This window comes from Vanacampus margaritifer, chromosome 1, assembly GCF_051991255.1.
Source record: "Vanacampus margaritifer isolate UIUO_Vmar chromosome 1, RoL_Vmar_1.0, whole genome shotgun sequence".
NCBI lineage: Eukaryota > Metazoa > Chordata > Actinopteri > Syngnathiformes > Syngnathidae > Vanacampus > Vanacampus margaritifer.
The window spans coordinates 61981736-62007671 of NC_135432.1; the positions used below are offsets into that span (position 1 = coordinate 61981736).

Here is a 25936-nt window from a genome sequence, read left to right on the forward strand (position 1 = left end):
AAAAGTGAAACTAACTGTAATTATAGCGAAAATGTCCATAGTTGTTTTTTTTTTATTTTATTTTTTATCTTCATCAATTGATAATTATGTTATGGCCTTAACTCTTTGACTGCCAGACGTTTTCAGAAACGCGTTGTCCCCAATGCCAGCCGATTTTAAGCATTTTGACTGATCTTTCAAGGTCCATAGAAAATTATGTGTTTGGACTATGGAAACACACATACTACCAAATGAAAGATTGGACTCTCATCTTTCATCAGAAAAAAAAGTTTGTTTCTACCTTATTCCGTTTTTCAGTAATCAACAATAGAAAATGGTTAGTTCCACCTCTGTTTTGAAACAAACGTCTTTTAACGTCTTTGGATTTTACTAAACGTTATTTAACGTTTTTGGCAGTCAAAGAGTTAAAGAAGAAGAAAAGTTGAACCGTTGTTTGGGATCTCTAGTTTACTTTATTATGCAATATTTATTGATTATTTTTAAATCATTCACTCACATATACTCCATATGTTAAAAAATAAAACTAAACTAAAACCAGGCATTTTCAAAATAATAAAAATAAAAAATAATAAACATCAACAAACTGAGTAAAAAAAATCACATAAAAAACAAAATAAAAACTAACGCTAATGAAAAATAAATAAATCCTGCATGACACATAAATTCCACTTCAAAACAAACATGCAAAGGCCGTTTGAACTCAGGTTCAACGACCTTTTACTTTACGACCGTTTTTTCGACTGTTGCCAATCGTAATTATTATAATTCACAATGAGCGGCTGTATTCACACAAAATGATGAGCGCGCACAAATGCCGAGGAGCATCTGGCTAAATGATATCATGCTGGAAATTGTGATTGGTGTTTTGAGTGAATGTTTATATTCCGGCAAGATGACTGAGGAAAACGCGGTGTGTCAGTTGCCATACGAGCTAAGTAACTTCCCGTCATATTCCCAACGTGTGAATGCAGTGATTATTTGTATTTTCAAACAGGAAGCTCATTCCTATGCACAACCACGAATGTCCACATGACGCCCCTTCTTTTGTGCTATGCAAAGTGGTACCGTCATTTATTTATTGACTCTAGCCCCGACAGTTTTCTCTTTGGTTTTGGGAGGAATTTGCCTTGATTTTCCGTTTTCCCAAAGTCCATTTAGAGTGACAGCTGCGAGGAGTGCCTTTTGGCTTTTGGAGGGGTTGTCTAAACAAAGTTGGGGCCTTGTAAAATAGCGAAGGTTATCTCGGCATCATCCAGATGACGGCTGAGGAAGACCACCTGCTCTGGAAATAGGCCCACTTTGGTTCCCAAGACTCGCCTGAATAGTTGTACGAAATTCACATCAGATCGTTAGATTTTAATTTTTGTTGTTACTTTCAAAAAGTCTGCCATAAGCACTACTCCCAACATTTTGGTCATCTTAATAGAGCGTATTTAATACCTATAAAATGTCAAATTAAGGCGTAAGTCAACCTTAAACATTTCTTGACAATAATATGTTATATGTGACCTCACTGGTCTAAACATGACACTCTGATTAATATGACTATGAGGAAAATGATTTATCAAGCAAAATCCAGCCATTTATATCCATCTCGGGGGGGGGGTCCATTTTGCCACTTGCTGTCGACTGAAGATGACCTCAATTTTGCTCAGGGCTCAGGCAACAACCAATCGCATCTCACCTGTTTTCTGAATGCTGCGTTGTGATTGGTTGTTAACTGAGACCTGAGCATTTAAATGTGTTGTCATTTTCACTCGACAGGAAGTGGCAAAATGGCCGCCTACTGATATTGATAAAAAATGCTGGAAGGTGATGTCTGGCATCAGTTGTGACAAGTGTACTTGCTTTTATTATGTAAACTTTAGTTTACAAAAGTTTGAACATGCAACTTGCTTGATTTATTTCAAATGTTAAGTAAATGCATTTTCTATGTGTATATTGTTGAAACCGTGTCACCCAATTGTCTATTTGGCCGGCGACTTTGATGGACTAGAGGCTCAACACTGCGGTTGAGCATTCCCCCTTTCTCCCCTCCTGACTCATCCCCCACAAGCCTTTAAGAGGTTACAAAAAGACCCCCCCCCCCCCCCTTACATCAAAAACAACCAACACGTCACCATCCCCACCCCCACCCCCGCCCCCACCACATCATCCGACATGACACGTGAGAGACAGCTCTGACCACAACAGTGGCCTCACTCAGCCATAGGCTGTGTGACTATTTACATGGATCCCATCGCAATGTAGGCAGAGTTTCAAGAGATCTCAAATCATCTTTTCCCATTGAAATGAATGGAAATGCTATGAATCCGTTCTAGCCACCCCAAAAATAAGTAAAAAAAAATATATATATATATATATATATATATACTAATAACATCATTAAGTATAATTTAAAGAATTAAACAGTTTTGTGCATTACAATTCATTGTGATTGTGTGATTCCTTGGCCATTTGGGGGCAGTATACTAACGAGATTGGCATATACAGTACACAAAGAAGACACAATTCAGCTCAGTTAGCTGCAGTAATATAAGTGTTTTTTCGCAGATGATAAAGAACATATGCCATTGCGTATTTATTTTGTTTGTCTACGTGCTACTGTTCCAATATTGTTTGATTAAATAAATGATTCCAAATTGCTGCTCTGAGGCCCAGGTGGGAATGTTTGTTGCGGCTGTCACCCCAAAAAAAAAAATTGGCCAAACAGTCTCGTATGAAAATAAAAACAATAAAACACAATTATTTTAAAATGCAATAATAAAATTACAATTGAAAAATATGAATGAACGTGTAACGAATAAAACATTATGTATGTACAGAAATAGCAATACAAAAATAAACATTGACAAAAAAAAGCATATTAAATTGAACATAGCATAAAAAACATTTTTAATTAACAGCAAAATAAACATTTAAAAATTATAGCTCGATGGCACACACGTAACAATTTCATTCTGGAAATTAATAATATTTTTTAATGACATACAAATATATAAACATAAAATTAACAAATTTAATTTAATTAAAAAAAATTGTTTAAAATGTATGGCCTCTATAAATTTTTAGAATAAACGATTTAAAAATCTAAAATCATATTCAACAACAACAAAAATCTATTCCAAAATGCAATCAAAATGCAATGACAATAAAAGGGAATTTGAAAAATGTGAACCACTTCACTGCATCCTGTAAGGTTCCACAAGGTGGGAGCTCATAACAAGCCACATCATCTAATTAGGTTTTCCTTACACCTTCTTAATAATTCATGCTATCAGCGAGTGTACAAGGAAGTCGGCTCCTCGTCCTCCCAGGAAGCCTTCGACAAGGATCATGTGTCCGCTGTAAGTAAGGAAGTGTGAGCAACAATACGTAGCAGCCTCATAAATAAATATGATGATTGTTAATGGGGTTTCATGTTACTCCATGGCGCACCAGCCAGTTGACCAATTGTGTGCGACCGCCGTGGCAGCACGAGTGCAACGGTGGCTACATGTCCCTCCGCAAGGAATTCTGGCACCAGCGAGGCCACCCTCAATAGCAGGCCGGTCTCATTTTACACTTATTAAGAAGTATAAAGTGCGTTTATCACCCTGCAGATCACAATCCATTATCTCATCATTCTTAGTTTGCAACCTGAAGCAAAGGTGGCCATGTCATGTAACTGCATTTCTGGAGCTGGAAAAAAAAAAGTACTAGAGATCATGTTTTTGTGCATGATTAGTTTGGAATTTGGTTTGATGGATTTCATTTTAATTTATGGCTCGAGCGGCATCTAGAAAAGAATGGTGGATTATTTTGACTTGCAATATTCTGTTTTCTATGGTTTTAAGCAATGTCTGATTCCTTCCTATTTCATGGCCCGAGTGATGACTAGAAAACTATGGAGGAAAAGTAAGCTCATTTTAACATAAAGTACACTATTCTTGTATTTTGAGGATTGTCAACCATCTTGAGTTTCTGATTGTGTCACAATGTATGCCTTAACTCTTTGACTGCCAGACGTTTTCAGAAACGGGTTGTCGCCAGTGCCAGCCGATTTTAAGCATTTTGACTGATCTTTCAAGGTCCATAGAAAATTATGTGTTTGGACTATGAAAACACACATACTACCAAATGAAAGATTGGACTCTCATCTTTCATCAGAAAAAAAAGTTTGTTTTTACCTTATTCCGTTTTTCAGTAATCAACAATAGAAAATAGTTAGTTTCACCTCTGTTTTAAAACAAACGTCTTTTAACGTCTTTGGCACTCCTCCATAGGATTTTACTAAACGTTATTTAACGTTTTTGGCAGTCAAAGAGTTAAGTGCCGACTAGAAAACCATTTGGAAACAAACAGTAAGCCAAGTTTGCCCTGCTATACACAGCTCTTATTTTTTCAGGTATTATAAATCACATTTCATCTCTGACTCCTTAATGTATGGCTCAAAGTGGTGACGAGAAAACTACGTAGAAAAAGGAAGATTATTTATAGACCTTGAATTTTTGATTCCTTCATAATTTATGCCTCGAGTGCCGACTAGAAAACTATGGAGAAAACAGTAGGTTAATTTTGACACGCTATATAGAGCTTTTATTTTTTAAGGATGTTCACTTGTCTTGCTCTCTGTCTTAATGTATGGCTTGAGTGGTTGACTAGAAAACAAGGGGCGAAACAGGAGGCTTATTTGGACGAGAAATATTATGTTCTTATAGTCAAATTTTCATCTCTTACATTGGATTTCTGATTCCTTCTTAATTGATGGCCACTAGAAATGTATGGAGGAAGAATGAGGTTTATTTTAACCTACCTCACTAATTCTTGCTTCCATGACTGCCACTCATGTTTAATTTTTTAATTAAAATTTTAAGCCTCGAGTGGCGACTAGAAAACTTTGGGGAAACAGTGAGGCTTATTTTGACAATTTTTTTTAAGTATAATCAGTCATAATTAATTGTTCCGTTTTTGTAATGTACGGCTCGAGTGCTGACTAGAAAACAATGTGATCCTTGCACTTCTGCTTTAATACATGACTATTTTCCTTCAAATTGAAAATGATGCAGCCTTTTTGAAATACTTTTTTTTTTCAATTCTGTGACAGGCTGGAACTTCCTTTTGCGAATGTAAACTGTCTGTGCTTATCCTGGCAATGCTAAACATGGTGAAGTCAGGCAGCATCTGGCCTTAAGAGCCGTGTTTATTTTTCTACTGTATGAGAAGCGAGGTGATATTTTTTGGTGGTTTTTTGGGACGTTTCTTCTCCTTCCTTTTCCAATAAATCACCGGAGACGTTCTATAAACGTACTTTAGCAGGACCGCGTACGTCCACTTGCACTGTTATGATTACGAGTGTGAGGCAGGAGTGTTAATATTCCGTCTGTATCCCGCTGAGGTGTAGCTCACGTCTGTCATCTTTTTTTTTTTTTTTTTTTTTCCTTGCTGCTGTGTGAAGTGTTTCTGCATGCTTGTATCTCCCCCTCCAGGACGAGCTGCATCCTAGTCCCCGCACTGCCACAACATGAACCGAGCACATTTCCATCTCCGCCGTCGGATTCTTCAATCTGTCATTGCAATCACTGTAGGTCGAGAAAAAAAAAAATCCAAAATAAAACATCCCGCAGCCAAATGACGCTCCGGTGTGTGACAAAATAGTCGGAGGCGGTAGGCCGGGGCAATTTGCCTGGAATCTGTTATTCCCATCCCAGGCTCTCGTTTCGGTTCTCCCCAGCGCCCGCCTGAGCTGATAACAAGTCTGCGCGTTCGCTGGAATGATGGATGGACTTTAGCCACGGGCTTGTCAGGAGGGTGCGGGGCCATATGGGAAGCTCAGAGCAGGAGATGGCGAGAGAGGAGGGGAGCCGCGGAAATATACTTTTAAAGACGTTGTGTTCTTGTGCTGCTCCCTTGCTTGATGATGAGTTTCTTTCTGATTCTTTCTTAATTTATGGCTAGAGCGGCGACTAGAAAACTATATGGGGGACACAGGGAAGCTCATTTTGAACTCTAGTATAGTATTCATATGTTATTGCCACTCCCAGTTGAAGTTTACTGTCAAAGTAAACAAAGGGAAAATTATACATTGTGTATTTAACTCATTTGCTCACAAAAATGTATAAATGTTTTCTATTTTAAATATTACCATGCTCCCAAAGACGTATTTATACATTAAAAAAAAAAATGCTAGAGCTTACAGAAGACTTTGATGCAGCCTCTAAACTGAATGGGAATGCTTGAATTAATGGTAGTTATTACAAAAACGGCACAGCAGGTGGCAGCAGAGTATAAGAGATCAACCAGGGCGATGTTGCACTAAGCTTTTTTCCCCACTGTTTTAAACAGATTTGTGAATAATGATGAAACGTAGCTATTTTTTTATGCTAATTGCTGCAAAACAGAAACAGATTTCTTTTTTTTCTTCTTTTGGTAGGTTCCATGTTTTCATAGCAAAATCTGTCAAAATTGGGTAAAACAGATACGATGGGGTTTGGGTCAGTGAAATGGTTTGGAGTGAATGGGTTAACTAAACCACACAACTTTGCCTTGTTGAAATATGTTAGCTTTATGCTAACTCATAATGGGAAACCCCATAGACGGGTTAAAGAAACTCGCATTTATCATGTTACGGTAGTTAAATAAACCTTTAATTGACAACAACATACAGTAAATGGTAGCAATTTTACGTTTTGTCACTCACATTGAATTTGTGATTCCTCTTAATTCATGTCTCGAGTGGTGACTAGAAAACAATAGGGAAACAGGAATGCCATTTTTGACTTGCAGTATACTATACTTTATTCATGTATTTCTTAAGTAATATCACACACGTTGAATTTTTTTATTCCTTCTCAAAGCAGTAACTAGAAATCCAGCCTTAATTCTGTATCGTGTTTTTATATAAAAGTTAAATCAGTCACGTTGAATTTCTGATTGACCCTTAATATTTGGCTCGAGTGCTGACGAGAAAATTATTGTGAAACAAGAGACTTTCTTGTCTTAACTAATGCTATTCATATATTTTCAGAATTTGGCACTCACATTGAATTTCTGATTCCCTTTTTATTCATGGATCAAGCGGCGACTAGAAAATTACTGAGGAAACTGAAGGGCTGATATCATTATTTTATTTAGTATCTTTCGATTAAGTCATGATACAGTTATGTTTACAGCTGTGTGTGTGTGTGCATGCGTGTGTGTTCTATCAGGCAAGGATTTATGTGTGCACATCTCTGTCAGTCGTTCCTAGCGGCCCTGCGGAGAGTCTGGGGATGGGGGATGGGGGGGGGGCCCTGAGGAACTCCGTTTGATTGTTTAAAGCCCCGCTTAATTGGCGCTTTGTCTGCACGCTCCTAAATGAGGCGGGACGCCCACGGCGGCGAGGAGGGGGTTCCCGTGGAGACCGCGGGCCGTTTGACAGGCCCCGTGGTGGGCGGGTGGGCGCAACCCCCCCCCCCCCGCCAATACCACCCCCCCCCTCCCCCTCCAAACTGCCAGGCAGCATCATGACAGCGGCCCGTGCCGCACCAACCTTAGCCAATTAAAACTCGGCTGTCATGACCAGACAGTAGAGCAACACTTTTGTGTGTGTGTGTGTGTGTGTGTGTGTGTGTGTGTGTGTGTGTGTGTGTGTGCGCGTGTGTGTGTAGTTCGCTTAATGTTGATACTTAAAATAAACAGTAAGAACTGCATACTGCAGGTAAAAATTAGCCTCCTGTTTCGACATAGTTTTCTAGTCGCCTCTCAAGCTACAAATCAAGATGGAACAATTCCTTTCTGATGGCGGTCAAGCTATAAAATAGGATAAAGGATTTAAAAATTCTCCTGATTCTTCTTACTTTTGTTTTCGTCATTACTCAAGCTGCAAACTAAGAAGGAAGAAAGTAAATTAAATGTGACAAAACTTAAAATATAAGAACAGTGCAAAAAAAAAAAGGAAAAAAAAAACAAACATTTTTTTTAATTGATTTGTTGGATTTTTTTTTAAAAAAAAAAAAAAAAAAAGGAGAGCAATGATGATGTCAAATCGAATGAACAATACTGAGCTCTCCTGAAAAAAAAAAAAACAGTGCAGTGCAGATCTAAAATGGTGTCACATTTGAACATAGTTTTCTAGTCACCGCTCGAGCCATTAAACACACACAAAAAAAATGAAATTCAAAATGTGTTGTCATGCTTCAAGTATAAGAACGGATCAAAATGGGCCTCCTATTTCTCCTTCGTTTTCTATTCAGCACTCGAGCCATAACATAAGAGGGAAGAAAGAAATTAAATGTGACAAAACTTAAAATATAAGAGCAGTGCAGTGCAGATCTAAAATGGTGTCACATTTGAACATCGTTTTCTAGTCACCGCTCGAGGCCTGAAATACAAAAAAAATAATAAAAAATGTGCTTCAAGTATAAGAACAGAATACTGCAAGTCAACATGGGTCTGTTCCTCCTTAGTTTTCTAGTCGCCACTCGGTCCAGATCATAAGATGCAATCAGAAATAACACTTGAATGATCATACTAATAATGTCACAACATTAGACCGCAAGTCAAAATGGGCCTCCGATTCCTCCTTTGTTTTCTAGTCAGCACTCGAGCCATAACATAAGAGGGAATCAAAAATTCAGTTTGAATGACCTTACTATACTGTCAGAAGCGTAGACTCCAGCTCAGAATGAGTCTCCCGGTTCTCTTTAGTTTTCTAGTCAGCGCTTGAGCCATGAAATACGAAGGAACTAGAAATTCAACATGTGCGATAATATTTCAAGTATAAAAAAAACGGGTCTCCTGTTTCTCCTTAGTTTTCAAGTCGCACTTGAGCCATACCATAAGTGGGACTCCGAAATTCAACTTGAGTGACCGTACAGTATACGGACTGCAGGTCAAAATGGGTCTCTTGTTTCTCCTTGGTTTTCCATTCATCGCTCGGGCCATAAAATAAGGAGGACTCCGAAATGCAACTTGAGTGACAATACTTCCACTATCAGAACAGTAAACTTCAGGTCAAAGTGGGTCTCCTGTTTCTCTTTAGTTTCCTTGTCAGCACTTGAGCCATAAATAAAAAAAAAGAACATTCAAAATTCAACGTGTGTTACAATACTTAAAATACAAGAATAGAACACTGGAGGTCACAATCGTCCTCCTGTTTCCACTATAGTTTTCTATTCACTGTATGAGCCATAAAGTGTGTGTGTGTGTGTGTGTTGTGTGTGCGTGCTTTGTGAATTCAAGTGCTCGGATCGGGTTACATGCAGACAGATTTGTAATTGGCAGTAATCACTTAGGACAAGCCCTTACGTGGCGTGTTATCCGCTTGTGACTGTAGGCCAAAGTCAATACTCATAGTCAAGTCATGAAAAGGGGCTCCCAGGAGTCGCTCCACTTCTCCTCCCAAACATTTCTTTTTCTTACCTGGTCTGCTCTTTTTTTCTTTATTTTTGTCCGTACGCATCGTCTTCTTCTTCTTCTTCTTCATCGTCTTCTTCGCAAAACTCAAGCGAAGCAATAAAGTGTCATGGCAGTGGAACAGTGGACTGTTGCCCATATTTGGCGCTGGTTGCTAAGCTACCACAAAGAAAGTAGCTTGGTGGTGGCTTTTCCCGCGATGGTTTAGTAAAATTACAGCTTGGCAAGACGTATTTGCCACTGTTTTGCTTATATTTAGGAAAATGTACATCCCTGCCAATGCCAAACATCCTGTTTTGTTGTTACAATTGGCACAACACGATAACATTAGCATCAGAAATAGCTAACAATTAAGATTAGTATGTAGTGTAACAAGATTGCTTTTTTTAACACAACATGAGTCTACTTAACTCCTTCACTGCCATTGACGGTTATGGACGTCAAAAATTCATTTGAACTGTTTCTATTAGTTTAACATTTTTTTCCACTTTTGTTAACAAGAGTATGAAAACCTAGATTTTTTTTTTTTATTGTACATTTAGAACGGAAATAAAATGTGTGATTAATCGTGAGTTAACTAGTGAAGTCATGCGATTAATTACAATTACAAAATTTTATCGCCTGACGCAATTAAAAAAAGATTATTAAAAATTAGGGGCGTCGGGCGATTAAAATTTGTAATCGTATTTAATCGCATGACTTCACTCGTTAACTCACGATTAATCACAAATTTCTGTTCTAAATGTACAATATAAAAAAATTCTAGGTTTTCATACTCTTGTTAACAAAAGTGGAAAATCATGTTAAACTAATAGAAATAGTTCAAATGAATTTATGGCAGTGAAGGAGTTAATAGGCTGCTTAAACAAACCCAATATTTTGTCATTAAAAATATTTTGTTTGTGTTGAAAACACAAAACAAGTGCAAAACAGGTATTGTGAGGAGGGATTACCGCAGGAATGACAGCAATGAGTTAAACCACACCTTTGGCGGGTTCCAAATTTGTAATCCGAGATTGTGGCGCCGGGCACAGATTCAGTTTAATCTTGGCCCGAGGCAATGTGCAGTTATTGAAAACTTCTCACCTCGTTGTAACCATTTTGGAGGGCTCACCTCACAGAGATGAAGACGGTCGGACAAAAAGGGATCGCCTTACCTTTGGGCTTCGTTATTATTGAGTCGTCTTTGCTGGACCGTGTTCTGCGGAGTGAACAATGTAATGCTGCTGAGTGACACGATACCTTTGGGCTAGTCTGGATTTTTCTGATCAATTGATTGACGGGCACTTTCTGTGGCGCAAAGTTAGAAAGTCAACATCAGAACTCGTGCAGCAGCTTATCCAACTTGAAGCGTCTTTCTGAGTGACTAAAATGCAACATTTGATACCCTCGGTAATCTCTAGACGGATGGCTGGAACTTTTTTTACAGCAAATACCGTTTGAACAATTAAATTAGTCTTTTGCGTACCACTAGAGGGAACCCGGATACCAATTAAAAATCAAAAATGGTTGGATTTTTGCTAAAATGCATGTTATTTACTCAACTCACCTTTGACCGTAATTAATAATAATAATAATAATAATAATGAACTATGCATAAGATTAAATAAATATTTGAATTTTTAAACATTTTTAGATTTTTTTTCTTGAATCTGTAAAAATTAAAATAGAATATTTAAAATATATGAAGATGTCTGTAATATACAATATATTGTAATGGGTGTAAAATGTATGAAAGTATTTTTAAAGACTTTAAAACCCGCTAAATACATTATAAAATACATTTTCATTTACTTTTCTTTTCACTGTAATGAAAACAAAGTACATATATTGTGTATGCAACGTCACCTTTTTAAAACATTTAAATCTACTTGCTTCATGACCATCTTTCTCGTTATTTATTTTGTATTAACATGTGAGTATGCCCCCTGGTGGCCAAAGTGTGCATACCCGTAGGAGTGTCCTGCATCTGGAAGTAGCTGCACTGAAAAGTGTCTTCTTCCTGCTAGCTCTCAGTGGGGTCATTCTTTTTCCTCTTCTTCTTCTGGGAGCTGGCCCACATCCACAAAAGCTCCTCAGCTGCCTGAACAGCGCTTAAATGCAGCATATGCTACCCAAGTACCATTGTTTCACCACTAAACATCCTCTTTTTTTTTTTTTTAGCGCGGCACACGAAGAGGCTATTTAATGTCACTTCCTTTTGGGCTCGCCACGATGAAAACTCGGCTGTGAGAATGAGCGATGAGCGTGTGTTATTATTATTATTATTATTTTTCTTTTAATGTTATTTTCTCACTAATTGTGGCAGTGATGACATTTTGATTCGCAGCCTGCGAGTTTGTGAAACAACACCATCTGTGTGCTTTCCTCTCATTAGCCTAATAGACGCAAAACTCCGCAACAAGCTGTTCACGTCCTATTTTGAGACTTTTCACCCCGACTGAAAAGTGCACATTTGCATCAATATAAGTGAGAATCTATATTTCAACCGGATGTGTCTTTTTTCCCCCCCCTGGTCATTTTAAAACGATACAGGAAAACTAAAAATAAACATTGAAATGCCATAATGTGGATCAATGATGAAGAACAACAAATGTTATTATTTGTTGCAATAAACATGATTATAGACCAATAAAATAGCTTTACTGGCCCCCCCAAAACACTGAATGGCAACCATTTTTTTGTCCCCCACCCTCAATTTGAGAAACCCTGCATTCACATAACTTTTTTTTTTTTTTTAAATAAATGTTTTTTGTTCTATCAACTGTAAAATATAAAAGATAAAATTAAATAAATCTAAAATTAACAAGTGAGAATTTCTCAGGCCTATATGAAACAAGACACATTTGAAAAAAAGGCGAGTAATTTGAAATCAAGTAAAAAAATATTTCCTTTTTTTTTTTTGCATTAATTTTCCTTTTTTTTTTAATTGTTCTTAAATGTATGCTTTTAATGTAAAAAAAAAAATCTAAAAATATGTAAATATTTCATCCTTTGCAGGCCCATTACAATTTACAATCTAAAATTAATAATTGATCATTTCTCAGGGCTATATGAAACAAGACACATTTGAAACAAATGCAAGTAATTTGAAATCAAGTAAAAAAATATTTCCCTTTTTTTGCATTAATTTTCCTTTTTTTTTAAATTGTTCTTAAATGTATGTTTTTAATGTAAAAAAAAATCTAAAAATATGTAAATATTTCATCCTTTGCAGGCCCATTACAATTTACAATCTAAAATTAATAATTGATAATTTCTCAGGGATATATGAAACAAGACACATTTGAAACAAATGCAAGTAATTTGAAATCAAATAAAAAATATTTCCCTTTTTTTTTTTGCATGAATTTTCCTTTAAAAAGAAAAAAAATTATGTAAAAAAAATCAAAAAATATGTTAATATTTCATCCTTTGCAGGCCCATTAAAATATACAAAAGCAAAATTACACAATTTAAAAAAAAATAATAATTACACTTTTTGTGCTTCAGATCAATTTCAATTTATACCCAAATAAAGTTGTTCTTGTAGTCAACTAGGTTTAGTTGAATTAATGGTGGAAAACATTGACATATTTTATCTTAATCTTATATTTTTATAGATCAGGAAAAAAAATGGCATTTGAACAGGAATGTGTATAATTTCTATATCCGCTGTAATGTGACGATCTGACAACAAGGACACTTTATTACATGTTTTGCCAAGAAATTGCGACAGGAGGGCGACTGCAATTATACGATGTTGAACCTGCTGCGCAATGTCACCATCATCATGCAAACATCACATCATCTCCTCCATCCCCTCGCCTCGTCAAGCCTTAAAAACAGTGACACGAACAAACGCAAGTTAATTTGCCTCCCTCGGAACGCGTTACAATCAGCGGAAAGGTTAATGTTTCTGCTAATTTATAAATGCGGGGATGGCTGTCAGAGGAGGATGAGGAAGGGATGGGGGGGGCGAAGGGGGGGGGTGAATTTTGAAAGGCCCTGACACTGTAAATTAAGCCTGTCACGTCATCTCATTGCAGCGCCGGCGGATCAGGAGACGCCACAGTCTATGATGTCAGACAGGCGGGAGGGAGGCCAAAACAGCCCTGAGGGACGGCCCTCCAACGCCAAAACGCGGCGGGAATGCCGGGAAACGGGACCAAAGGTACGGCGGCCGCGTGAGCGGAAGGCGATGCCGCTGCTTGACAAGACTTGAGCTGATTCGGTCACACTCGGAAAGGGATTGTTGTTGTGTTGTTTTCACAATGCAATGCATCATGGGAACGTGGCAGCCATTTTGTGTATGTTTTGCTTGATTTTTGGCAGCCAAAATCGATTTTGACATCCGACAGAATAAAACCAATTAAGTCATTTACTCCTAGACATTTTTACTGAAGCAACCCCCTACGCTCCCGGCTGTTTTACTGGATTTTGACTGATTTTGAAAGGTCCACTGAATATTGTGTTCTATTGCTATAAAACCGTGGAAAAATAGAAACGGTTACAAATATACTTTTTTTTCCTGATAAAAGAAGAGACTCTAATCTTTCTTTTGGTAATTTCCAAGGTTTTGGAGCAATAGAACATATGACATATGACTTTTTTTGTCCCTAAACAATATATGAATTACAAGCATCTTTTGTCCTTTAGTATTTAATTTATAAACAGAGAGAGCTTTTTTTTTTGTCAATGTTTTTTTTAATGCTGTAACGTAATAATGTGAGGGGGATTTTTTATTTTTTTTTAAACAGTCTATTTTTTTCAGATTTTTTAACAGAGCGAATATCTGCTGATTGAAAAGAAGACATCAGAAAGCCAATTAAACAATTAGGCCACAATTTTTTTTATTTGTTCATTTTTTTTATTTATGCATTTATTTAAGCTTCCAGTAGAATTACATTCATTCATTCGGGACACAACAGTAACTGCTAGAAATTCCTTCTGATCTTTTAGTTTTGCTAGGTTAGCCAGGTTTGGATATTTTTTTCTTCATAAGAGCAGGCTTTTTTCTTGCTGTCTTCCCTCAAATGTGACCCAAACATAATACCGGAGATTTCTGTCACATGTAGGACACAGACAAAAACTTCATGCTACTCCTTTTAATGTTGCCAATTAAGCCAGAATTGTATGTAACAGGACATTGTTGTCACAGTGAGTACTTGCCAAAAAGTCCTGTATTTGTTTCTCTTCATGGGGAAAAAAAAATAATTTCTTTCTTGCCACGATAGCCCAGACATATGAAGAATACAGATGCAGCCACTACTTGCCAGCAATTCCAGTGGCTGCTTCAATGTTACGAATTGGATGTTTTTCTTCGCGGCAAAATCTGCAGTTACCCACAATCTGATACAAAATCAAATCAAGTACGGTAGATTGTTGTCACTGCCAGTACTTGCCATAAATTCCTGCATCTTTTTTTTTTCTCCTTGCCACTTCACACCAAAGCCCAGACATATGAAGAATACAGATACAGCCACTACTTGCCAGCAATTCCAGTGGCTGCTTTAATGTTACCAATTGGATGATTTTCTTCGCGACAAAATCTTCAGTTACCCCAAATCTGATACAAAATCAAATCAAGTACGGTAGATTGTTGTCACTGCCAGTACTTGCCATCAATTCCTGCATCATTTTTTTCTCCTTGCCACTTCACACCAAAGCCCAGACATATGAAGAATACAGATGCAGCCACTACTTGCCAGCAATTCCAGTGGCTGCTTTAATGTTACCAATTGGATGATTTTCTTCGCGACAAAATCTTCAGTTACCCCAAATCTGATACAAAATCAAATCAAGTACGGTAGATTGTTGTCACTGCCAGTACTTGCCATCAATTTCTGCATCTTTTTTTTCTCCTTGCCACTTCACACCAAAGCCCAGACATATGAAGAATACAGATGCAGCCACTACTTGCCAGCAATTCCAGTGGCTGCTTCAATGTTACCAATTGGATGTTTTTCTTCGCGACAAAATCTTCAGTTACCCCAAATCTGGTACAAAATCAAATCAAGTACGGTAGATTGTTGTCACTGCCAGTACTTGCCATCAATTCCTGCATCTTTTTTTTTTCTCCTTGCCACTTCACACCAAAGCCCAGACATATGACGACTATGGAATATTTTTTATCTTTTTTATCTTGGATACAGCCAGGACTTTCCCAAAATGTCTGTAACTGTTGCCAAATTATCTGGGTGGGTGTAATTTTTGGGGGGTTAAAGAAAAACACGCACACAACCATACTATATTGGGTAGCACATAGCCAGTACTTGTAAGAAATTCCTACAGCTCCTGTAATATTGCCAAATACTAACAAATTAAAAACAACACCTCTGTCTCGCCACCATGCCCCGATAGCCCAAATGAAGAATCTTAGATTTGTTTTTGTTTTTCGGTGTCTGTTTGACTTTTAGCAGGACTTCCGACATAATAATAATCGTCTGATCCCATTAAGACAATGACGTTATCTGCATTCTGTCTACGAGCCACAATTATACTCGGCTTGTTCCTGCAAGCACGCTCCGCGGAAGCCTCCTTTAAGTTGGCATCAACACCAAGTCGTTATTTTCTTAATCTCCTTCACTTCCTGCTCTCCCTCCACCTGTCAACTCGCTCTCACCCGCATGACTTCACAGCAAGAGACGGAAATATACGGCGCTGGCGTGCCAATTTTCTCTTGTTATGCCATCACTTTTTAATCCGCACCTACTGTACATTTAATGATTTCTTCTTCCACGACAAAGTGGAACAAAGCGACCTTGGTGGAGGTAATTGGCATTGTTTGGTTGGATTAGCACGACTTTTCTTGTCTCTTAAAAAACGCTCCAAAAAATAAATAAGTGAGTGGATGAGTGTGGGCGAGCGTCATTACCTGCAGCCTGTCAGGACCGGGCCTAATGGTGCCTCACCTGGCAGACCTCTCAGACTCAACAGCAGACAAGATGCGTGTAGCTGGAAACGCCTGACGGGAAAAGATAATTAACAGCAAACTTGTTTTTCAGCGCAGTGACAGGCGAGGTATCAAATGTGTTGAGGGAAGGAAAGCATCACGTCACGTGCAGGTTGCAAAACCACGGGGCGCTGATTGCAATTTCCTTTTTTTTTTTTTTTTAATGGTCATCATTCATATGCAGCAAGAATGCAAACGATTGAAGGAGAGCAATTAAAGTACAAATTGGCCTCATGCATATACTGTATGTTTTATGAGGGTAGGTAGGCCACTGTTATTGGTGCACTGTGTTTAATTTTTTATTTATTATACTTTATAAACATGATTTGCTAAGGACAATACAAGTAAAAAAAAAAAAAGCTTTTTTATGAGAAGAAAATACTATTTATAATATTTATTACAAATTAATCCTATATCACTGTGATTTGTTTGTGTTTTATTTTGTGCTTAAACTTTCAAATGCGTTTTGTCTTTTGTCATAAATAAAGAAAAAATCTTTCTTTAAAATTATCTGTCATCGGTTTAATAGGAATTTTATGTTACAAATGTACTAGTAGCATCGGTTACTTGGTTTTAATATAGTTGAGTACTCTACTTGTCTGGGGGGGAAAAAGTAGTATTGAAAGTCCCTTATGAGATAAATAAACTCCCTAAAAAATTAATTTTTTTTTAAATCCAACTATCAAAAAAAATAATGATTCCGGTAACAAATAAAAAATATTTTCGAAAATAAAGTAATGCAAGCATTGCAAATAATGCAAGTTTTTATGAGATATAACAACTAATATAGTGATTTTAATAAATGTTATTTATTTACTTTTGAAATTATAATTAATTAAAAATAATAATAATAATAATATAAAAATAAGAATAAATTCAATTAAAACTACTAATGTATTTTTTAAGGAAAACGTGATTACAAAAAACTAAAAACTAAAAACATAAATTAATATTAAAATTACAGTAAAACAGCTGTAACTTTATGATTTTTTTTTTTTACAAAAATAAAATAAAATAATAAAATAAAATGTAGTGGTAATATATATAAAATCATTTATGCTTTTGCATGATTAAAGACGTAATATTTCAAGCGAAAGAAATTAATGAGATTGTATTTTAATTAGTGATGAAAAATGGAATCAACATATTGCCACATCGATTTCATTAAAAAAACAAAACTTTATCGTGCACGTGTGTGTGTGCATGTGAGTGAGCTACAACTACACACACTGGCCTTGTGTGTTGGGATGCCTGACCAAGGTCACGCAGACACATGTGGAATCACAAGACGTATGAGGAAGCTGCGGTGAAGGTCACATGATGTGAATGATAACAAAGTGTATCGATGCAGTTAAGAGAGCGTATACTTGCCTTATAAACTATGAGGAAAGATAAAAGAGGCAGGTGAGAAGGAAAAACAGGAGCGTGGTGAGTGCATGGGGGGGGGGGGGGGGTGCCAATAGATGACCTTTCCACAGAAAGCCCCCTCGCACGGCGTCTTGGGCCAAGGTACACTTTTATTTATAGAAGGTATTTATAGAAGTCATTTTCCCGAGGTTATCCTGCGCAAAATGCCACTTCTCATTACCGGCCCGGTCCGGCCTGTGCCTCATTTTACGGCTGGATGAGCCCAGGCGGCGGGCGGGGGGACCCGGCACGCAGCCCAGGGTCACCCATTAAATCCAACGTGTCCGAGCCGACGAACGGCAGTGGTTGTTTTCCGCACTGGGCGGGGCCGCGGGTACGAGAGGTGGTCAGGTGCGGGTGCACATGCGTGCTTTCCATTATGTGCCGGAGATGATTTATCACGCTGGTTGACCATTAGTGTGCCGCACGGGCAGTACAGTGCCAAGCGAGTGGCCTGACCCGGGTTATAATTGTTTTGGATTTTTGATTATAGTTCGTTTTTATTTCATTTTGCAGTTTAAAAGTAAAAATTAGGTTGTATTTTTTTTGTATTAATCCATGCTAATGTCTCTTTCTATAGTGTCTTGAAAATAACGTAAATACAATGTAGATACTTTATAAATAGGCATTGCTTGAAATAACATTTTAACACCTGCCAAACAAATGTAAAGTGTAAATTAACCACTGCATACTTTTTCCATCAAGTCAAAACCAATCTGTCATACAGTTGTTCCTTGTTAGATCTTTCCTGACATTGACGCTCCCTGCAGGCCGCGTTGCTACTTAATCTTCACTTAGCCGCCATTTCCCTGCCTGTGGGCGACCTAAACTGATTAGCCAAGACCGGCTGACCTCCCCGAACGCATTCAATATCACTTATTGATCAATTTCCCTATTGATCGCTGCCACCCTCTCCGGATCAAGGTCGAACGCTCGCATCGATACATCCTGATTAGCCTGGACAAAATCTTGACAAATAAGTGTAGACGCAGCCCACGAGCAGGATATGACAAGGTGGGATTCGATTTGACGAGAGCTATAAGTGGAATTGATACAGCTAGGACTGCGGAGAGCGCTCGCTAATCAAGTAACACGCTATGCTAATTCGCTCACGCTTGCCCTTTAAATGCATTGAGGTTACGAGCAGTCGATAGAGTTGACCCGAGCGGGCTTTAGATTGCATGCAGATAAGATTTGTTTTCACCTTATGGCTTTGATGATTTCTTTGACGTTCTATAATAAATAATAAAGACGATTCATATTTTCATATCATTGAAGGTTAGTCTGATCCAGGATTGTTGGACTTTGTTGGAGGTCTGTGCTAGAGTTTTTTCGTGGAAAAATGTCCGACAGCGATAAGCACACCTATGGAAATAACACTTAAGGTTGCTAAAGTTGATGTATATCAACACTATCCTCACTTCAAAGTAAACATTAACTTTCATTATAAGTCATGGTCTGGCGTTGCGCTCTCTTGCTAGCTGAGCGGTACTGTGACCCGTTTTTGATGGCTCTGACCAGGCCATTTCAAAATAAAATACAGCCCACGGGTTAACTTTAGAAGAAAGAAGAAAAAAGATCCAACCCCTTGCTCACTTGCTCTTTATTTATTTTTCATACACAATTCCAACAATAATCACGTCACACTCAATCACTGCTCAGCGATGTGTTGATAAAAGTTGGAGGGAGCTAGCTATGCTAGGCTAAGCTAGCTGGAGGAGCTTCAACTTGCTTTAACCAGTCACGTTGGTTTAGTGGGAGGGAGCTTTGCTCTCATAAAGTAGTGATGGCGTGCACTGTTAGCTTGTTCAATGCTAATGCTAATTTACTTCAAAAGTACCATAACATGAGCTTCTTTTGTAAAATGAATACGCAAGAGGGTGTACCCAACAGACGACATAGAGTACGTTCTAGCTAGTAATGGTAGGATATTCATTAGCTGATGGGTAATTAGAAAAAAAAACATGTTTACTTTAGTAATATGTGCTAGCTAGCTCATATAGTCATGTTCACTTAGTGCTTAAATTCCTGTGTGGATGTTTTTTCGCCAAAACGCGGGCATTATTATATTATTTGTTTCTTTATTTGTTTGTTCATTTATTTTTTGCGTATCCCTCCATGTCAACTATACGGGTGCGTCTGCAACAATTCTCCGTGCTGTAATCATGGACTGTGAGTGTGACCAAACATGGTTCCAGTTGGCACAATTAAGGTTTTAGAATAATTAATTATAGTTTATTTTTGTGATCAACTTTCATTAAATTAGATCATTTTTCCACCCCCCCAGCCTTTTTATTTTGCGGCCTTTGTAACGTCTCATTCTTCCGCCGTCAAACCTCAATTAATTTGTTCTTTTTAAAGGAAGTCATTTAAATAGTTCAATCTAAACACACTTTTCTTCCGTTGTCAAGCGCCGCTCGTGGCACACGCACGGTCATTCAGTACGTTCATTTCCAGTACGCGTAAAAAGCACAAGAAGCCATCTTGGTGCTGTCAAAGTTTTTTTATTTTTTTTGTGGCTCTCACCGTCGACATTTATGCGCACTGACACTTTGGGTCCGCTATTGTGCTTTTAAGAGCTCGGCGGGGGCACTCAGCATCACATACTGTCAACTAAGACCAAAACATACCTGTCACACGCTGGCCCGCCAAGGCTGCACTTAAAGACGTTCGTCGCTCGTTTCACGTCAGCGACCTGTTGATCGCATAGTCACAAGTTTTCTTTTAAAAGCTAAAATGTCTCACAGTTTGTTATAACATACTTTACGGTTGAGTTTGTATTCATCACGATGAAAGGTACACCTGTACGATCCAATACGAGAGATCATAAAAAGAAGATTATTTTGCAAAGATGATAATCCTAATAACTGTCACAACCCAAATATAACACAGCACCGAAACATCACAACTAAAATGTGTTTTTGCACTTCCAATTTGAAATAATGTCTAGTTTTTAAATAAACACCTGGTAATTCAACATGTTATTATTCGGTTCTTCGATTAATGGAAAATATATTCGACAAGTTTATTATACTGATTGTTAGTTACTGAAATTCTAATTGAATACAAACAAAGTAGGGCTTTGACGCCTGCAGACTCGGGTCAATTATACAATAAATACAAGACATTTTGAGAGAAAGGAGAGACACCTACTGTATAATTATTTTATTAATAGTCTTTTTAGTCTGATTTTTTAAAATACTTATTTGTTTGATATGTCTGTTTATTATATTTTTGACAGTTATAAATTTACAAATTTAAAGCATTGTGACAGAATGTATCAAATATGACACAAATCAAGTCATAGAAGTTTAATTTCCCCCAAAAAATTATGATAATTTGCTGAAAGGGACAATTAAATACTCTATTTACAAACAATCTGAATTATCTCTCATGCATTTCATGGTATAGGCTTTATAGTGTTAATTAATAGAGCTCAGTTTTCAAAGCAAACACGGTGAAGCAGCATTTAGCTGTTATGCTGCACGCAAATGGAATAAGATGTCATTGGCAGTGAAGTCATCCCCAGCCATAAATGATTTTAAAGTTTCTCACTGCTTTGATTAAGGTCCTTTAGGCATTTTAACGATCAATGTTACTATAAGGTCTTGATATTTTAGCTCTTTGACTGCCCGACGTTTTCAGAAAAGCGATGCCGTGGGTGCCAGCCGATTTAAGCATTTTGACTGATCTTTCAAGGTCCACAGAAAATGATGTGTTTGGACTATGGAAACACACATACTACCAAATGAAAGATTGGACTCTCATCTTTCATCAGAAAAAAAAGTTTGTTTCTACCTTATTCCGTTTTTCAGTAATCAACAATAGAAAATGGTTAGTTTCACCTCTGTTTTGAAACAAACGTATTTTAACGACTTTGGCACTCCTCCATAGGATTTTACTAAACGTTATTTAACGTTTTTGGCAGTCAAAGAGTTAAAAGGGGGAAGAAAAAAAAAAAACAAGGACAGCAGGCAAAGTTGAACCTAAGTTTTTGCAAGTTAATAAAGTGGCACATTTTCTAGAAAAAAAAGTAGCAAATTTGCCAATTTAGAAAGTGGCTAATTTACGACTTTTATTTATATATATATTACGTGGCCTCCATACACCGTCGTAAATTTGACCCACAATATAATCGGAGGGTTTTGTTTTTAATGTTCAAGTTGGCACTGACTTCCAATTAAAACCTTCCAGTTCGAACCGGCCAAAAGCAGTTTGAGCCACGCTTCAACCTGGACATCGCATCCATATTCAAAAGCTGAACAATCTTTACATTGCGGTGTCACATCACCCTTTCCCTTCCCTCACCGTAAACAAATGAGCCCGCCGGCGGGGTCACAGTTCAAGCCTGACACGGGAAGACGCGGCGTGACAGGCTTAGGCCACTCGGGCTCCGGAGCAGATGTTGGCGGCGGCGTGATTATCGCCACGGCAAGTGAGGAAACAGAAGATGCTGGTAATTAGCGGGGCTCCCCCGGGGACGGTGGTGACACGCGGCCGCCACTCCTGGAGATCACAGGGGCACCATTAATGCGACGCTAACGGTTGTTAAGAGGGCGGCGAATAAAGGTACGCGGAAACAAATGGATGCTTTGGACCCATTTTAAAAGATTGCAGCTAAAGGTGTTAGTTTGTCCAAAATTACAAGTGAAACCTTAAATTTTGATTGTATTACCTTTGCCAAGGTAAAAAAAAAAAAAATCTGCATGAACACAACAATGAAACATTTGTTTAAGCCTAAATCGAAATTGCACTCACTCGGTACAGTAGGCCTGTGATTAAGGCCACTTTCAAATCTGATGGGAATACTGTATCCTGATCTTACGTCACACTTGGAACTCAATTTATACATATCTTCCTCTTAAGTAAAGCAATCCGAGGCCAAGATTTCATGGGAATATGCAGCTGCACAGTTATGGAACGGGAGTCAGAATTAGGCCGCAATCAGTGCACAAATCCTCGGGAGACTATGAAGCCAGCTGCACGTTTTTCCTTATCTCCCCAATTGGCCCAAGTTTGGAGAACTTCGACATTTATAGCCACACTCATGAGAGAATTAAGAGATTAAGGAATAACTTTGTTGCACGTTTATTACATAGTTATTACGCGTTTATTACTACATATATTTTTTTATGTAATGTTTACCAATTTAATCCTGGAGGACAGCAAGAAAAGAGAACAATTCAGTAAAGTGGACACTAGTTGTAGTGTATAACAATGTAGCGTTAACAGCTAACCATGTTAGCATGTGTGTTTATTTTTTGGGCATTTGTCCACATTTTAACCAAGCAGGCCAGGTACTGAGAGAAGAAAGTAATACTGCCGTGTCCAGAGTGAAGTATGTTACCACGTGTTAGTTTTTTTTTTCAGATTTTTTCCTTGAAGAGATTTACAGCAGTAAGAGAATAGAGCGCTGCATAAAAATGCATAATTTGCATCGGTGAATAACAAAAAAAAAAAAAATGCTTTGATCAAAGACACAGTCAAAAAAGTGGCACATTTAAGCAGGTCAGAAACTTTAAAAGCATTTTTTTTTTTAATGCAGCTTTCTTTTTATTTAAAAGGCAATATTTGTCATCTGTGACATTAACGAGCATTATGAGGGAGGAGGGTGGGTGATTCATAAATATGCATGCAGATATTAGTGAGGTGTTAACAGTAAGCACCTGTCTACTTAGCCATGACAGGAAGTCTATGAGTGACTTTAGAGCCCCCCCCCATCCTCCCATGGAGCCACATGTGTCCCGCTTTACTTAGCATATTGACACTGACAACCTGCACGAGGGGAAGCAGGGGGATATTTTTTTGGGGGAGCTGTCAGCCACCCAGCCATGGTGAAAGCTCAAGGTTGCCCAATTGTATGCCGGTCTCGAAATATTGGAATTTTCTGGCATTAATAATGCATTGTGGTATAGGAAACAAGGGGGATTGAGCATCATATGCCAGAATAGATACAAAATCAACAATACAAATATCATGTTTTTATAATATATTTTTTAACATATTCTTTTTAATAGATTTTTTTGTACTTAACTTATATTAACAGTTAAAAAAGAAAAACTTATTCACTCGCAGCCATTTTCCCTGAAGCAACCCCCTTCGCTCCCGGCTGTTTTACTGGATTTTAACTGATTTTGCAAAACCCGCAGAATATTGTGCTCTATGGCTATAAAAACATGGAACCTACCAAAAGAAAGATTAAAGTCTCTTCTTTCATCAGGGAAAAGGTACATTTCTATCTGTTTCCATTTTGCGGCATTTAGCATCACAATACAGTTAAGTTTCATCATTATTCACAAACACTGGGGAAAAGAGCTTTTTGCAACATGGTCCTGGCTGATCTCTTATACTCTGCTGCCACCTGCTGGCCGTTTTTTTTTTTTAATAACTACCCTTGCTTTAAGCGACCTCTTCCGGCCAGAAGCGGCATCAAAGCCTTCTGTATGCACTAGCATAAGAAAACATTAAAAAAAATATAAATTTGTTTTGAGGAGTAAAGAACAAAGTATTTAAAAAATGTATTTTTTGAATGAGTTAATAAATCAAAGGATGTGCTGCCAAATATAAACTGTATATAGTTGGGAAAAAAAAACTTTTAATTGACAACCAATTGATTAACAAATTTGGCAACATTTTTAATATATTCTTATACATGACATTCTAAGTAAACAATTTTATGTTTGGGATCACTGTAAAAGTGTACTGGTGAAGCAGCATGTGGCTCATTGTCTAAGGTTATTGCACTACTCTGTGTTCGTTAATATAAAAAACAGACGTATGTATTTAATGATTCAGGCTGCTCCACGTAATCAGACATTGTGAAGCAGCATGTGGCTCTTTTTTTTTGCAAAGAATAAACGAGAAAGACAGCAACCATTTCCCAGGACAATAATGTACAAATAGTAAATATACAATTTAGCATACAAAGTGACACCCCATTTGTATGATACGGTAAGAAGCGAGTGATAACACAAACCGCTGTTGTACGTCAGGCCATGCCGACTGTATCGCAAACGTCACCAGGCAGATGCAAGACGTAGTTGTTTACCGCCGTATTACTTCCCCTCCTGCCCTTCCCCTTGTCCTCCCATCACCTGTTTGCCACTGCAGGAGACAGGCGGCTTCCCACTACTTGGAGGAACAAAAACAACAACAAAAAAGAATGCAGGTGGGCGGATAGCAGGCTTGCGTGGCGGGTCAGAACCCAACAAGCTGTGCTGGGACGCACTGTGCTGCTCGCCCGTCCTGTTCTGCTCGTCTGTGCCAGCGCCAGGTGGCGGTTGGCTGCGCGCTCGGCTGAAAATGTCACTCGGCGCAGTGAAGTTTACTTACCAAACACGAGGACACCTGCTACCTGCCCTTGTCACGGATGACTTCTGCCTTAGAATAACTTTGGTGGCTCGAGCCACAAATTGATGACACTTAAAAAAACATGCGAGGATTTAATTGCCTCCTGTTTGGTTGTTCGTTTCTTAGCGTGATAAGAAAACTTTGCAGAGTGATGTCACCATTTACGTGGCTGACATGAAACGAGCGTGACTGCGCAATGTGAGAGTGAGTGATTATCTATGGACGGATGGATGATAGATCTTTGTATTTATGGATAGATGGATGGATGAATTTATGGCTAGAGTGATGGATGGATGATTGATAGATGGATTAATGGATGAATTTATGGCTAGAGTGATGGATGGATGATTGATAGATAAATAGATGGATTGATGATGGACAGATGGATGGATGGATGGATTTATGGCTAGAGTGATGGATGGATGGATGATTGATAGATGGATTAATGGATGAATTTATGGCTAGAGTGATGGATGGATGATTGATAGATAAATAGATGGATTGATGATGGACAGATGGATGGATGGATGGATTTATGGCTAGAGTGATGGATGGATGGATGATTGATAGATGGATTAATGGATGAATTTATGGCTAGAGTGATGGATGGATGATTGATAGATAAATAGATGGATTGATGATGGACAGATGGATGGATGGATGGATTTATGGCTAGAGTGATGGATGGATGGATGATTGATAGATGGATTAATGGATGAATTTATGGCTAGAGTGATGGATGGATGATTGATAGATAAATAGATGGATTGATGATGGACAGATGGATGGATGGATGGATTTATGGCTAGAGTGATGGATGGATGGATGATTGATAGATGGATTAATGGATGAATTTATGGCTAGAGTGAT

The 25936-nt window shown here is 37.9% G+C and overlaps 1 long non-coding RNA gene across 4 annotated transcripts in view; it reads left to right on the forward strand.

The window, feature by feature from the left end:
• LOC144045329 (uncharacterized) overlaps positions 1–25936 on the forward strand; it is a 116304-nt gene that overhangs the window by 73224 nt on the left and 17144 nt on the right. For 3 of the 4 annotated variants that reach the window (XR_013291674.1, XR_013291686.1, XR_013291692.1), the window contains one exon: positions 13404–13734. This is a non-coding gene — a long non-coding RNA (uncharacterized LOC144045329). Of the gene's footprint in view, positions 1–13403; positions 13735–25936 lie in introns of those variants that run through there. The other variant, XR_013291680.1, reaches the window with a different exon arrangement.